General features: G+C 42.2%; 1 protein-coding gene across 5 annotated transcripts in view; it reads left to right on the forward strand.

The window, feature by feature from the left end:
- The first annotated feature begins 730 nt into the window (after positions 1–730).
- raph1a (Ras association (RalGDS/AF-6) and pleckstrin homology domains 1a) overlaps positions 731–9,635 on the forward strand; it is an 83,069-nt gene continuing 74,164 nt past the window's right edge. For 4 of the 5 annotated variants that reach the window (XM_008302477.1, XM_008302481.1, XM_008302479.1 and 1 more), the window contains exon 1: positions 731–945. The gene's annotated coding sequence lies outside the window, so the exon portion shown is untranslated. Of the gene's footprint in view, positions 946–1,408; positions 1,485–9,635 lie in introns of those variants that run through there. The other variant, XM_008302478.1, reaches the window with a different exon arrangement.

Raw genomic sequence — 9,635 nt, forward strand, 5'->3', positions numbered from 1 at the left:
TGTGAGTTACAGGACACATGGCTGTTATTCTGATTGAAAATATTTTTAAAACTAGTAGTTTATCTGCATTTTGAAGTTTTTACATTATTGTCATTACGAGTTTGGGACAGTTCTTCAGTAAAATACTAAATAGAAATATAAACTTCTTACTTTAATAACTGCAACTGATGCAAATGGGTCACATGAACTCAAATGTCTGATTGTTCCTGATAGAATGTAGAATTTACCTGTTAATATATTTTACTAAATTGGTAAAGTTTCTTTTGTGTATTTACTGGTGATCCATAAATGTGAATTTTAGAAATATTCTTCTTCATAAAGGTGCGTTTTTGACGTCTTCGTTTTCTTGTTGCGACGAACTAAAGCAGCTTCTACATTATCAACATTCTCTGTTTTGTACATGTTACTGGAAAATGTGCTTTTCTATGTTAAAGTTTCATGTCTTAAATGCATCCAGAGTTACTTAATTTATTTAAATTGATTTATCTGTATTCTCACTAATCACAAACTAAAAAATAACAGGAAAAAAAAAAGAAAAATAATTTGAAATGTTTTTGAAGCTTGATGTTGATCAGTAGCTACATGTTTTATAAATATTCGGGGTCTAACAGGTGTGTTGTTGAGCCTGTTTCTCCTCATTTTTCTTCTTGTGGTTCAGCAGCTCCTGCAGCAGCGAGCACGTCTTATTGTGAAAGCTCCTCCCGGATGTGCTCATGCTGCCTGCCGGTGGCTTGACGCAGTCTGTCGGTTCAGTGGCAGCAGGGAAATCACTGAAATCTGGGATATCTGGGAAAAGGGCAGTCGGTGAAAACCGGGACTAAACCGGCTCTAATCCCGGCCAAGCGTAGACCGTCGCCCCCCGGAGCCTCCGGCGGACCCTCCCGCTCCGCGTCCCCGCTGCTGGCTGCGGTTTTTCTGCCTCTTAACCTCCGCTGGATCCGCACAGTAAGTAGCCCGATCCCCCTCCAGCTCATCCCGGCTCGTTCCGCCCGGTTCTGTCGCTCTCCGGAGCCAGACCGTGTGCGGGTAAAACGGAGGCGGCGGCGCCGTAACGGAGCCGCTAAAGCAGCGGATCCGGTTAATTAAGGAGCCAATTAATGGTGCATGTGCAGAGAAAGGAGGGGGGTGGAGGGGGGTCACAGCCGAAGCCTTTCATTCACTTCATCCGGCTGCAGACGCGCACCGATCCGCTCTTTGTGCGGCGGTTCGGGCCTGCACGGCTCCTCCGTCCGGCCTGGAGGCGCCGGTTCGCTGGGGAGCCCCGGCCGGCCGGCGGCGGCGGCTCTCCGGCGGACCGGAGGCCGGAGGCTGCGGGGTGACACGGCCGAGGCGTGGCGCTGATCCGGAGCTTTGGGCGTGTTCAGCTGCTGCTCCAGCTGACGGAGGCTCAGAGAGAGCGGAGCTGCAGGCTGGACAAGGTTCAGGACCAGGATGGTTTAGGAGGCGTCCAGCAGACATGCAGGCCCGCATCCGTCTGTCTGTCTGTTAGTAACCTATCTATCTATCTATCTATCTATCTATCTATCTATCTATCTATCTATCTATCAGTAACCTGTCTGTCTTCAATCTGGCTTCAGCCTGTCTGTCTGTCTGTCTGCTGTCTCACCACCTGCTCAGTGCTCAGGTCTCTCCTACCAGGTGGACCAGCCTCACATCACTGGACTAATGTGATCAATCTGGAGGTTTTTGTTCAGTAGTCAGTCTGGTTGATGCAGGTACACCAGGGATCTCCTGCTCTGGTCCTCGTGAGCTCCTGTCCTGCAGGTTTCAGACGTTTCCGTACTGCAGCACACCTGACTCACGTTCATGGATCATGAACAGACTTTTGCCAACAAGCTGTTGGAGATCCATGAATGTGAGTCAGTACGGAAACGTCTAAAACCTGCAGGACAGGAGCTCACGAGGACCAGAGCTGGAGATCCCTGAGGTAGAAGATCTGAGGAGCTTCAGTCGATGCTCAGAGTTGACCATGTTGAGTTTGGGATGAACCTGAAGATGGTTTTGCTCCTTCAGTCTGCAGTGGAGCTGCTGTGGAACGGTGGTGAGCTGCACAACCTCAAACTGCAAGATCTAGATGTTCTGTAACCAGCATCCTATCAAAAACAAGTCTGACACCAAGTTCGACCCTTTTCTTCCTCATTCTGTTGATATTTTAATAGATGATTGAAGGTTCTGACCCATAAACTGACTGTAGGATTCAGGGTCCTTCTGTTGGCCACAGGAGTTCTGGACAAGAAACTCAAACATTCGGTTTTTGTGGGATTTGTATGTCGAACAGTAAATGTTCCTCAGATGTCAGTGATTGAGGCGGTTCTGAGGTGAAGCTGGTCCGACTCACCTGGTCCAGATTACTGGAACCGGTCCTTACTGGCCCATCATCACCAAAATACGGGAAACCACAACGAGCAGCGACCTGCCGAACCGAAAACGTTCTAAATGTGCGTCTTTGCCAGTTTTTCGGTGGATTGTCCGTTTTAATCTTTATTCTCCACAAACGCTCCATCAGAACTTCAGCGCTTCTGTTTTTGTGGAGACGCTGGTTGATGATGAGGTGCAGTCGGACCGTTCTGCATCAGCCAGACTGCTTTACAAATCAAACATAATGAAAACGAAGCTGAGGAACGTCTGTGACTCTGGTGAAGACGTGATGTTTTCAGACTGATGAAGCTGCTTCTGGTCTGCTGCTGCTGCTCACATGCTTCCATTCAGCTCATTTCTTGTTGCAACCAAATCTTCTTTTCAGTGTTTCTCTCTGGTTTTTTGACTTAAAGTCAGTCTGGCTGATGCAGGTAGAAGATCTGAGGGGTTTAGATTTAATGCTCCTGTTGGTGTAGAAGAGGCTCCATGACTCCCTGTTGGCGTCACATGGTGTCCTGATGCAGTTTGGTTTCTGTTCAAGGAGCTGAGTCGACCCGTTATCGATCCGTCCAACTATCGGTGTTGACCCTTTTCTCACGTTGTGCTGCCATGTGGTCGCTTTACGTCTCCTGATGGTTGTTTTAGTTCCATTTTGGTCTCTTTCTGTCAGTTTGTGTTTGATTTTAGTCCCTTTGCGTCTTGTTGCTGCCATTTTGTCTCCTCGAGGTTCGTTTAGTGTTTCGTTGTGGTCGGCGTTCGTCTCTTCGTGGTTGTTTTTGTCCCTGTTTTGGTCATTTCGGGTCCAAGGAGGTGAATGAAATGTTCAGTCAGATAAAACCAGACAGTTCCATTTGACCAGTTATTGGTCAGATCTGATTATTGGTGTTTTTTATTTTATTCTAACCAATTACCGATACATAAATTAGTTTGATTTCGCGCTGCTTTGACTCGGCAACGTCCCGCTCACGGCTCGATCTGATTGGTCACAAACAGCAGCAGCACTGGAGGTGAATGCAGACTTGTGTTGTTTCATTTTTAGTTGTCACTTATCGGCCTCGCTGATCACTGATGATCGGCTTCAGCTTTGAAACCAGTCGGTCGACTCCTGACCGGTGATGTCGTCTTCGGTTCCGACGTCCAGATGTGGAGCTGAACAGAAAACGGGTGTAGAACCTTCTGTCCTTTGTTGCATCGATGCTGATGCTTGTTCTTCTTCAGTCTAAAGTGAGTCCTCCTCCAGATGTTGGGTTCCTGCTCCGGCTCAGATGTTGGAGGTTCTTCAGACTGTAGAGCTGAAGCTGAATCGCTCCGACGCTCTTTAAACGTCTCCTCCATAAGTGGCAGCAAACTGGGTCAGATCCGGAGCGTCCTGGTGGAGCCGAGGGTGAACTGGAGTATAAAATCCCCGACGCCCTACTTCAGTCCGTCCGCTGGTCCCTGATCTCCAGAGGCTCAGACGTCTGGAGGGCCTTTAGCTTCTCTTGGTTCTGGTGGAGCCTTGAGATGAAGATTGACAGAAATTTTTTTAATCGAGCTGCAAGAAAGTCTGTATGGACTGAAGTCGACTCTTTAAGTGATGGAGCGGTTGCAGAGAAGACGCCTCGTCAGCGTAAATGAATCCTGATCATCAGTTCTCAGGGTGGTGCTGCTTCATTTTCTGCTGATTTTTGAGTGTTTTTGTGGTAACTTGAACCTTTTTCGTGGTGATTTCTTGTCCGTTGTGGTGATTTGACATCATTTTGTGGTAATTCTGCGTCTTTCTGTGGTGATTTTGGGCCTTTTTGTCATTTTTCCACCATTTTGCAAATACTTTTGCACCTTTATGTGGTGATTTTGAGTGTTTTTGTGTTGATGTTGTATCTTTTTGTGGTGATTTTCAGTCTTTGTAGTAACTTTGCTTCTTTCTGTGGTGGTTTGGCATCTTTTTGTGGTTATTTTTTCCTCATTTCTCAGATGATTTTTGTTCTTTGTGGCAGTTTTGCCTCTTTTTGTGGCCATTTCTTGCCCTTTGTGGTGATATTTCATCATTTTTTAATATAATTTTGCCTCTTTCTGTGGTGATTTTGACTCTTTGTGGTGGTTTTGACTCTTTCTGTGGTGGTTTGGCATCTTTTTGTGGTAATTCTGCTTCTCTTTGTGGTGAATTTGCCGTTTTTGTTGAGATCTTGCTTCACTTTGTTTTACGCCATTTTGTGATGATTTTCTGTCTTTCTGTGGTGATTTTGTGATTTTTCGTGATTCATTTATTTCTGCTTTTTGTAAAGTTTAAACTCCAGTTTTTTTGAACAAAATGCAGAAACACTGAAGACTTGTTTTAAACCAGTCGGTTTGGAGTCGACTCGGTAAATGTTAAACGAGTCGGAGCCGTTTTGTTCCTTTGTGTCGCTGGTTTTGCTGTATTTTGGTTGTTTTGTGGGTCGTGTCGTACATTTTGTGTCTGTTTGTGTTGATTAAAGGCTGCAGATGTTGGATCGACCTCTGGTTTGTGATTCAGGTTGTGTGTTGTCCCGTTACTGCTGCCTTCTACTTCATAGTGTGCTCGCCACAGAATCCCAGCTGACCGACACTTTAGTCTAAACTGAGTTTTCTTGGAGCTGCTCGTCGTTTCCGGTTGATTTGTGTTGAACTTCAGGTTGGTGTCGGCTGTGGGGCACGTTGTGGTCGAACACAATCTGTGTTTTGCACAAACAGGATATGACAGAAGACTCATTAAAGTCAATCAAACTGTGACTCTGGAACGTTTCAGACGATTAAACTTGACAACAATCAGCATATTTGGACAGAGATTAGATCAGGAGTTGTCTGTGCTGTTGGGGAGCTGTTGTACGTCCACAGTTCACTCACAACGGTCACTTTTCCCACAAAACAACGCCTCCAGCACAAACCGCCGACGGTCAGGTCGTAGTATGAAGCTCTGAGGACGCAGCAGCAGTGATCTGCAGCACAGAGATGTTTTTAATTGTTTACCAGAGATGCTCCAATCAGAGCACTTCTTAATTGATCCTGTGTTGGTGTTCGCTGTGTTGAAGAGTGAACGCTCACCTGGTAGAGGAAGAGAGAAACGTCCTCGAGACGTCGTCCAGGCCACAAAGACCATCAGAGAGGAGAACTGAACTCATCAAATGCAGGTTTATAACGTCTTTTGGAGGTTGTACGGAAGCCTGGAAGCGCCATAATTCACCTGTTTGCCTTTTATGCGGCACCTGAGCTTTGAAACCCGGTTGTCGAGCGGCTGTGAGCCGTTTTATTGGATGTGAGCGCCGTTAGCTTCGACGCTATCTGTTGTTTAGATTCGGTTGTTTTTACTGGTTGGTGAACCATCACAGCGCTTCCAATGGATTTGAGCCAAATAGTCGTATTTGACAGATTTTGTTTTGTTTTGTTTACTCGGTTGTCTTGTTAAAAAAAACAACAACAACCAACTAACAAAGCATCAGGGAGCAGCTGCAGAACTTTTCACCGTTGAACATATGATCCGATCATTTAGTTTAGATGTGTGTTGTTCAACTGTGTCCAGGAAAATGGAGGAAAGTCGCTGAAAACCAAACTACAAGGAAATATCAGCTAAACATTCAGAAATGTTAAAATGTCAAAACAACAGCAAGTCAGTGTAAAATAAATACGTTTTAGTTGATTTAAGTGCAGTAAAAATAGTGTTGTTTTGCACATTGTAGAAGAAAGAAATACTGTTTCTACAGGTTAATGTTTTTTTATTGTTTCTGTTTAACAGTCAGCTTGTAAATTAATAGTTTATCCTGTGATTTAACTAGACAGGAAAAATCTGTAAAATAAGAGCTGGAGATCAACTCAGTAGACGCAACGTTTAATCAGAATACCAGCAAATATCTGTGAAATATTCCCTGTTTTCTTTTTTCTCCGATTTTAAACACACTAAAAACGGTTGAACTTTGAAATTAAATATTGTCTAAAACCAAATAATTGTTTGTAAAAATATGGATGTTTTGATGTTAAAATTGAATTGAATTGAATTGATGTTTATTTTTATACAATTAAGGCCTTTTTAAAGTTATTTTTATTATATAATTTTTTTTTACAGTTAATATGTAAATTGATAATTTTTTTTTATTTAAGAAGATATTCTGTGTATCTGTGGAATAATTATAGTAATAAATAATGATTTAAATTCAGTAAAAATAGTGAAATCTTACGATAGAACCTAAAACCTTAAAACATTTTTTTTTTTAAATTAGATTATCTGTAATTTAACCAACAGAGAAAATGTAAAATAGCAGTAATATGTTTGAAAAATTACCATAAAAACTGTTTGAAATGTTATTTTCTACAGTTTATTCCATATTCACTGATTCAGATTGGATCAGGGGGAAAACAAACTTGACCAGGACGTCTCTAAAACAAACTTCTGCTTTTACTATGAACGTTCGTGCTCCCCAGAGGACGATCCCATCGGCACCAGGCTCAGCTTCGACCCAAAGTGCTTGTGTTTTATGTGGACGGTAATTCTGGAGTCTGTTGTGGGAATCAGCACATCTGCATTTCAGGTGTTCAGACAGATGTTGGTTCTTCCTCTGGCGACGCTGCAGTCGCTTGTAAACAACCGGCCTCGGTTCCGTCCGGATCATCTGTCCGTCTGATGCTGTTGCTTCTTTTTCTCGTGTCCCGCTGAGCGTATGGAAAAGTCATCGCTCCTTCTCAGGAAATTCCTCGTGTTCCCAGGAGTGAAGCCGACACGAGGGCGTGAAGGCTCTGATTTACTGTCTGTTGTTGTTCTGCCGGTGGAACGCGATGCAGGACCGGCCTCTGAGGTTCACGTCTTCATGTGTGGATGCGGCTCTTCTTAGCGGATCAGCGCTGAGCCGTAGTCGACAGGATTCGCTGTGTCAGTGCAGCAGCAGCACTGAGGGCAGCCGGAGACGCAACATGACTCCACAGATCAGCTCCACGTCCGTTTTATGGGCTGCAGCCGGAGGTTGCTCCAGAAACATAAAAATAAATAACATCACAGTCCAGTGTTTCATTAATGCTACCGACACTCAGCTAAAAACAGGGTGTTGTACACATATCTGCTGTTCACTGAAAGATCGTTTATTAAGAACTGCAAAATGGTGAATCTTCAAGTTTAGTTTTAGTTTGTTTTTTTTGACTGAGGGCTGCAAAATGAACCTCTTTTTAATTTTACTTACATTTTTTTTTTTAATTAAGCACAAATCTGTGGTTTATAAAATGTTTTTAAAGTAGTTTTAATTGTTTAAAAAAAAAAAGAAAGAAAGAAAAACTTACCGTTATTTTACAGATGTTCCCTGGATTATCACTTAACAGAAAATAACTAGTAAAATTATTTTTAAAAAATTATGTAGTTAAATCAGCAACAAGTGTTATTATTTTCCAGATGAGAAATTCAGTAAATTATCAGCCCTTTATTTATTTAACAGTTATTTTACAGTTTTTCCTGTTGTGTAAAATCACAGAAAACAAAGTGCTGATTAACAAGCCGACTGTAGAAAAGCAGTTTTTATGAATGTAATTTGTCTTTTACAACTTTAAACAGAAAAAAATGTGTTTTTTAAAAACTATGTTTAAATCGTTTTACAGATTTCTCCCTGATTTTGTTCAATTACAGATTATGTCTAATACAATCACAGAAAACCAGAAGAATTTCCATGTTGATAATTAAAACAAACTGTGAATAATGTTCATTTTAAACATCCGTATTTTTACCAATTAATATGTGTGACTGTAAAACTGCATCGATTCAACATATTTAAATCAGCAAGAAATATAATCTGAACAGATATTTGCTGTTATTGTCACAGTTGTCCATCATTTTTAAACCTATTATTCATATTTTTTTTACTTGTTTGTAGTTTATATATAGAGAATAGGTTCCATCCATTCATTATATATATATATATATATGTGAGTGTGTGTATGTCTATAATGCAGCTGTTGCAGTAAGAATTTTGTTCAATTACACACTTTTGAATATCTTCATTTTTGGAGATACACCTGGCAGTAAGCTGTGGTGTATGTCGGTGCTGACCCGGTTGGTGTCGACGGGTCACCTGTCATGTGTTCGTACCTGCAGTCAGAAGGTGACCCGGTTTCAGTGAGATTAGATTTCAGAGGAAAGCTGCTGCACATAATCCTGGTTTTTAACTTGTAGATAATAACAGAACTGTGACATAAACATCTATAAAACGGACCTCATGAGGCTCTGAAGTGTTTTTCTTTTTCAAGGGCGGCAAACAGAACGAACCAGCAGCGACTGATTGTCTTTGTTTCGGGACATCTGAAGGTCATGTGACTGTTTTTCTGCGTCCCACTGAACTGACCTGATATCAGCAGCTTGTGTGCAGATCTGCCGTTCACCCTCTAAACTCCAGCTGTCTGGGAGTTTTTCATTTTTCCTTCACTGTTACATGAAGTCACAGATAGAATAAGGGAAGAAGGAAAAACAAACATTTGATTTGTTTCATCAGTTAACAATCCCAGAATCAACACGTCCAGCGTTTCTCCCTCACATGTTACTGACATAGAAATTATAGCTCGGTGGCTCTGAATACTCGTAAAATAGATGTTTTACTGCTTACGTCTGATGTCTCTGTTTGGGTCATGAAGTCCTGCTTTCAAACCAAAACTCTTGTCACATGACTGTTGCTCTCAGCTGAGTCATTAATGACTTCACGGCTTCACAGAGGAGCTCAGAATCTTTGTGAAGTAGGTTTAGTGCAATTGGTTTATTTCTGGTGATTTAAAAAATAAAAACATGCAGAAAAAAGTGAAATATCACCACTTTAGCCTCAGATTCTGTCAGTTTTCGCAGCAGAACCTGAAGTCAGACATGGACAGCTCAGGGACGATCAGAAAGCTGAAAATCCAGTGAATATTTGCACTTTTTACAGTTTCTAGCTGATAAATGGGGTCATTTATGTGATTTTTGTTTATTTTTAAATTAAAAAAAGATAAGCTGCATTTTTGCTGCTGGCTTTTGGAGTTCAGACGGTTACAGAGCAGCGTGCAGGTGGAAACTAGTAATGGCTCAGATCTTCAGACGGTTACAGAGCAGCGTGCAGGTGGAAGCTGTCACGACATTTTTACTTTGTGTTGCTCAGAAATGATCGTGCATGTTGCTTCCCTTAGATCTCATGTTAGTCAGGACTACTGCGGGAACTCGGCTGGTTTTTAGGGGAGTTCGGAACATTTAAGTCATTAAATGTTTGGATTCAAGTTTGGGTTCGGGTCAGGACTAGTAATGGTTAATGTCAGGATCAGTTCTGGTTCAGGTCGGGACTAGTAAT

Source organism: Stegastes partitus, unplaced genomic scaffold, assembly GCF_000690725.1.
Source record: "Stegastes partitus isolate 25-593 unplaced genomic scaffold, Stegastes_partitus-1.0.2 Scaffold1821, whole genome shotgun sequence".
Classification (NCBI taxonomy): domain Eukaryota; kingdom Metazoa; phylum Chordata; class Actinopteri; family Pomacentridae; genus Stegastes; species Stegastes partitus.